The sequence below is a fragment of the Cebidichthys violaceus genome, unplaced genomic scaffold (assembly GCF_023349555.1).
Source record: "Cebidichthys violaceus isolate CVI_PGR_0920_01 unplaced genomic scaffold, fCebVio1.0.p SCAF_71, whole genome shotgun sequence".
Lineage (NCBI taxonomy): Eukaryota > Metazoa > Chordata > Actinopteri > Perciformes > Stichaeidae > Cebidichthys > Cebidichthys violaceus.
Genome location: NW_027176939.1, coordinates 300,001 through 307,157, shown reverse-complemented (window position 1 = coordinate 307,157; position 7,157 = coordinate 300,001).

Genomic DNA, 7,157 nt, shown 5'->3' with positions numbered 1-7,157 from the left:
GCTGCTCTAGTCTCTGATTGGCTGGAGGTCATTGCGGCGGCTTTCCGCTCACAGGATGTCCCATTCCTGCCATTCTGTCTCACTTCCTGTTTGTTTATTCTAACCAGGAAAATAAACATCTGAGTGGGAAATTCTGGAAACTGACGATGGAGATTGTTTCCATACACACACACACACACACACACACACACACACACACCTGTGTGCAGCTGTCAGCTGGTTGAGAAGACTCCCTGATTGTTTGTTTGGGAGAGATTTGGTGTGAAAGAACCGTAGAGATGTTGTCAGGAAAACATTCAGAAACATCATGTTAAAATATTCGAGATGATCCGCTCCGATCTGTGAGGTTTTAAAAACACACTTAGACTGACTAAATGTTTAGCCGCATGTTAGCGACAATCCTGGGATCCTGGGAAACGCCTGGTTCTCAATTCTCTATATTCAGACCAGAGGACAAGTGCAGCCAATATACTTAACAAAACATCTCATATATCCAGGAGAAGCTTGAGAGTTTTATTTTTAGTTATTGAGGACTTTCTGTTGTCCAATCAGGAGGAAGCAGAGGCGGGGCTTCCCTCAGCAGCCACTGCTTTAAAGTAGATGGAGAAACAGTTGGTGGCTGTAGAAGAAAGATTGAGCAACGCAGGAAGAGAGAGCAGTGTGTGTGTGTGTGTGTGTGTGTGTGTGTGTGTGTGTGTCCAGGATGTTGTTTTTTTCTCTGACAGGGGTGAAGGACCTAAACTCTTATTTTGACAGAAGGTCAGTGTGCAGGGCTTTTATTTTGACATCCTTCAAACAGGAGAGGCCTTGAAAAAGGTGAACTTCCTGTGACGACAGGAAGAGGGAGCGACGGAAACTTCAGGATGAGCCAACATCTACAACAACGCCCAATCCACACCAGAGAGCCTCGCTGTCCAAAAAAGCACGTTGCTATGGTCACCAAAGTGTTTACAGGCAGAACCAGCTGTGAGGAAGTGGCAGGCCACTGTGTCACTGTGGTGACCTTTGACCTATCTGACACAGATTCACTCAAACCTTCTCAGAAAAGCTTCAAATCCAAAGGAGTCTTCTGGCGTCCATGTTGTCGTTGCACAGCAGCAGTGTTTCCACGACTTAACCACTTAGAGGCTAAGCGTACCGAGCTCACAGCTTCCACGTCTGAGCCAGGCAGCATTATGTTTAACATGTTAGCATGCTAACATTTGCTAATCAGCACCAAACACAAAGTACAGCCGAGGCTGATGGGAATGTCATTATAGTTTTCTAGGTATTTGGTGACAAACTAAAGTGTTGGGACAGAATACAATGTGAAGCTGATGATGGCGCTAGATGCAAAGTCAGAGCATCAACAAAGATATTAGACTTCATCAAGAGGAGGTCCATGAGAGAGTCCCCAACCTGGTCAGTAGAGGCTCTGGATGTGGTGTTTTGACTCACTGTCATCACCATCCTGAGGCTATTCGTGTGTGTGTGTGTGTGTGTGTGTGTGTGTGTGTGTGTGTGTGTGTGTGTGTGTGTGTGCGCGCCATGTGAGCGAGTTGCATTCAGGTCACCATGTGACTCTGTGATTCCAGAAGGACCAACAGGAGAAAGAGGTCATTTTGCTGATGAAATACCGTCTGTCTTCAGTCATGGGTTGAACGTCCTGGAGGTATGCAGGGTCACATGACAGGAAGACATGTACAGAAACCACACATCAACCGTCTGACTGATCTCTGTATACTGAGAGAGACGTCAAGATGATCAAAACAGAGAGACTCACGCTATTTCATGCCGTCTTCCATGCAGTGCATGCATGATACTAAGAAGCAACCGGACCGATCGTTGTCCTGCCGACGGGCATCAGATGAGAACACGCCCCTTTGTGTCCGTCTGCAGAGCATTTAGTTACAAAGAGGAGTTTTGTCATTTTAATTTAGAGGACTTGTAATTGTGGCTTCATAGCACAAACGAACCCACGACGGTTCAAAGGTGAGCTGTCGGATGTGGCCAGAAGCCTGGACTGGACCGAGGTGTCGCCACTTATGTCACTTCCTTTTGTGTGGACCGGTTCTCATGTTGAAGTACATCTGCATGCGTCCGATGACGCCCTGTGTCAAAGCATAACGAGACACATTTCAAACACACAAAGCTTTGCTTCCTGCAGCCTGTTAATGAATCATTAACAGTTGGAAAGCAGTCAGAGCGCTGTGAGAGACGACACAGCTGCTAATGCGAGTGTGTGTGTGTGTGTGTGTGTGTGTGTGTTCTGCAGCTAAAGACACTGCAGTCTCTGTGTTAATGCTGACATAATCATTTCCCATATCAAATGAGGGTTTAGGATGAATGACTAGGAGAATCTCCCGGTAGATGAAGGGAACCTCTGATTCGTCAAAGTGAAGGTTTTAATTGCTCCTTCATGGTTTTTCACAGTGTGTCATTTCACGGACGTCCGTCCCGCTCTGCACTTCACTGGACTCCATGCTGTGTAATGATGCTGACGGTGCACTCTTCTGTCACTTTAATTAACTTCCTGTACTGCCAGATTGTACGAGATGTCGATCAAACTGTGATCCTCGAGAACAGCAGGTCTAGAAGGTCCTGCATGCAGAGTCAATGGACAATTCAAGTTGAAGGGAGGTTAAATGATCGTGGGTGTGACCTCAGTGTTGATGGTGGAGAACAGATGGTCAGAGGTTCAAACAACAATCGTAGTTTTATGTAATGTCGTATGTTCCTCATACAGCTGTGACGCTACTAGAGGGTCGTGGATCAGACTTCATTGCTGATGACCAGAGACCAAGAGTCCTTCACATTAAACTAAAAGTCCACACCATAGAACAACCCTTCATCACACAGCCTCCAACTTACAGTTCAATTGTGTGTTGTATGAACTAGGCACCAATAAGATACTTACCCCCCCCCCCCCCCCCCACACACACACACACACACACACACACACACACACAAGCTTCATTAGAGATGATATTAGTGTGAGCCCGATAGTTTCCTTCCCCCCAACACACCCACACAGCGACCACAGGAGGTCACAGATATGAGGCAAACAGCTGGATCCAACACACACACACACACACACGCACACACGCGCACGCACGCACACACACACAGATCCTTTCCTGTCTGGCAGGAGACCAGAGCGGGACAAGGTCTTGAATGTGTGTGTGTGTAGTTGTCAGAGATAAGCATGTCATGGCCACAGAGAGATAAAATTCATGATGAAGCCCCCCTCCACACACACACACGCACGCACGCACGCACGCACACACACACACACACACACACACACACACACACACACACACGCTGTCTCTAACTGCCATTTGAGCCAATCAGATTGTCTCTCACCCGTCAGCTCGTTAACAGACTATCAGTTTCCCCCCAGGGGAGATTTTAACGGCAGCTCATTAGCATAATTAATTGACGCTCGTTAGCTTAATGAAGCTGCAGGTTAACAGACAGAACAAAGTCCTCAGCGTTCCTTAAAGAGTCTGATGCAGCAGAAGAGTTCACACCAGCTCTATGAAGACATAAACAAACGTGTTCAACACCATTTAACAACAGGAACTGACAGAACATCAGTCATGTGAGGAAAATACAACAATACCTCAATGATACCATACAAACAGAATAAAGTACACACTAATGAAACTGTGTAGACAGTTTTCATCAACGGTGGAATGAAACTGAGTTTACTCAAGTACTTAAGTACAGATTTGATTTACTTCATATTCACTAAATACTATATATTTCACAGCTTGATGATGACAATAATCAGCAGACTAACCCTCAACGTACGTAAAAGAATCATTAGTTGCAGTACTTGAGGTACATTTTGCTGATTATGCTTACATATTTCTACTTAACTAACATTGTCAGTGCAGGACTTTTACTCGTGAAAGAGTATTTTAGCAGCGTGGTACTATCTGAGTACTGTTTGTCATTGACCTGGTTTGATCCGTATTGACTAATAACACTCTGGGGGTTCTTTTGTCTACTGGACAGCGAGCGATGGCCGCCTCTCCCTCCATTGTTTCTGATGTAAACACGACGGCAGCGGCGAGGCGAGAGAGGACGAAACATATCAATGAGGAGAAAATGGTCAACGAACAACTTCTGATATTAGTTAACTAATTAACTTGTTTCATGTTTCATGATGTGTCACGTAACGCTAAACATTTCCTCTGGTTTAACACGACAACACTCCGACTCTGTGGGAACACGATGAGGTGTGACTCCGTGGATATCAGCAACTTGCATCGTGTGGTGAAGGTCCTTCATAGGATCGGATGTAGCAGGAAGCCTGTCCTCATTCCCAGGGGCTTCAAACACCGGCGCTTTGTCACGTCCCTCCAATGTAAGTCCATCCACAACATCAGCAGACGCTCAGAGTAGACGCTCAGAGCGTTATGACGTAGTAAACCCACACCGGGTAGGACGGTCAAAGAAGCCAGGCGCTGGAGCCAAAGTGAAATGACGGTCCTCCTTTAGTCCTGAAGTCTTTAATAAGGGATGAAGATGAACCGATACAGGCTGGGGAACTGCTACAGGGTCTGGAGATGTGCCGCATCGATCGCAGCCACAGATACGAAGAAACCGCTGTGTGAAACGTGTCAAAGTCTAACCGGATGTCAAACCCACTTCCTTTGAGTCAGTAAGTGAAAAAATGTACCGGGAGCTGTGAAGGTAACGTGTTTGTGCCGTGTTGTGGCTCATGTTACACGTTGATGGAAGAAGAGCCTCTCAATGACCTCAATGACCTGTGCTGGTGTGAACATACGGTTAAATGCTGTCAGTGTCACGGTGACGGATCCTTGTAACGACTCTTCCTGTTGGACGTCAGTTATCGGCGTCGGACCGCACTGACTGACCCTCTGCTGGAAGAGCGAACCGTCCGCGGGAAGCTCCCTTCCTGGCGAGCACAATGGCTGTTGTTCCAGACGGGATGTGACATCATCGTGAAGGACTCGGGGACAGGAAGGAGCTCTTGTGGGTGGAACTCTGCGTCTCGTACTGTTGAAGTGGAGCACGGAGCGTCGTGTCCGTCCACCCGTCTTCTGATCGACCTCCTCATCGTCGGCTCCTGTTGTGTCTTCAAACCAATCCTGTTGACATTCTTTCACTCTCTGTGTGGACAAGAGAGGAAGGTTATATAAATAGTGTTTACAGGTATTTATGGGGCCAACATTAAATAAATAAATGACAGTCAGGAATAAAGAACCATGAATGCATTAAAACTCTACATTCATCTCATCAATTACCAAATCAAATCTCAGTATCACAGATGTTCTTACCTTTCATTGTCTTTAGAATGCCGAGGTTACGCTGGATTTTGTTTCCATTTGAAATACCATATCTTTTGTTTCGTTCTGCTCTGTTGTCTTCACAGTCTAATCCTTCAATATCAGGAAACACAAGCGGTCCCAGCTGACCAATCACAGCCCTCCTGCTCTCCGTGGGGCGTCGCTGCCGCTCTGAGGTGTTGTTTCAGGTTTGAGCTGCAGAGGCTGACACGGGAGGATGAATCCAGCTGTGTTCGGTTCAAAGTGTGAAGGCTCAGGCATCCCCGTGTGCTCCTCCTGACCATCAAAGACCGGACTCACCAGACTCCAGCTGTTCACACTGAGAGGAGATCCACTGTCGATACATCAGATACAGAACTGACCTGCTCATCTTTACACTCCTGTGATGAGACTTCTAAATGTTGGCCTCATGTTCTCTCCTGCAGAAAAACCATGACTCAAATCTCAAGCCCTCTTCAGACGAGGAATAGGTAACATGGATCCATCGATCCTTCAACGTGATGGCTTTTGGAGACTTTAATGTTATTGTTCCTTTCGGCTTCATTTAGACACATTTATAGAAAGAGCTCAAGTAATATCTAATAACACCTGGTGCATGAGATGGATCAGAGAGAGAGAGCAAAGCAGCGTGGGTCAGAAATGTGATGCATCAGCGTCATCATGTCATGTTGTCTGCAGGCCTGTTCTGCAGCCTGTCTTATAATACTCCACATTTGTGGTCCTGCATCAGATGAGACGTATTCTGTTGAGAACTTTTGAACTCACTGCCGTTGTTACCGATTCTTCTCGTGTTCTTTCTGTGGATGTCCTGTGGTGTCTGGATAATATTATTTATTAATATTTAGATGACGCCAACAATGTTACAGATTCCAGGTCTGTAAAAGGTGCTTCAGTCTGGAGCGTCACTAGTTGAACTCCTCAGATGTTCCTCTTGTTGCACGATGGACTATTCCTCTCCTAAAACTAAGACGAGCTCGTTGGTTGACTGAATAAACACAAACATGCTGTTATTGTTCAGTCGATACATAAAGATACATCTGTTTCCTCAAGACATGAACGAGGACTGTGTTTAGAAAAGAGAGAGAGTCTCACTGTGCAGTAGAGCCATTTCCTCAGTGTGTGTGTGTGTGTGTGTGTGTGTGTGTGTGTGTGTGTGTGTGTGTGTGTGTGTGTGTGTGTGTGTGTGTGTGTGTCCGAAGGCATCTTCTTCAGTAACAGCTTGTGTTGCCTGTGGGACAACACACACACACACACATACACACACACACACACACACACACACACACGCACACACACATTCTAACTGCTGCAGGCCTATAACTCATTACTGATTCAACATATGGCCACACACACACACACACACACACACACACACACAGTAAACAGTCTCTTTCCTATAGTTTTGTCGTTCTTTGCTGTTGTATTTGAAATAAGACAGACTGACAATGTGACCTCTGACCCAGTTCACTGGGGGAGTTTGTTTACGCTGAGTTGCAGTCGGGACTCCTGCGTCGCTCTGCGATCACTTGTCTGTCTTCAGTAAACAGTCGGCTTCTTTAATTGGTCTTTGCTCGACTCATAGAAAATCTAAAGTCATTGAGTGGAAAGGCAGCCGGGTTTGAAGATGTTGCTGAGAGGCTTCCTCGGTTCCCCTGACTGGTGAGACGTCCCGGACATCTTTAACCTTCTTTTTTTTTTTTTTTGATTCGATCTATTTTTGGCGTGTTTTCCGGTCTTTCTGTAACATCCAGTCCTCTCACACTGCAGCCCTTGTCTCCCTCTGAAGGCCCTGATACGCTCCGAACGGCTCTGTTTATGCTGCCGCTCAGCACATGTGCTGTCGGTTTGTACGCTCGT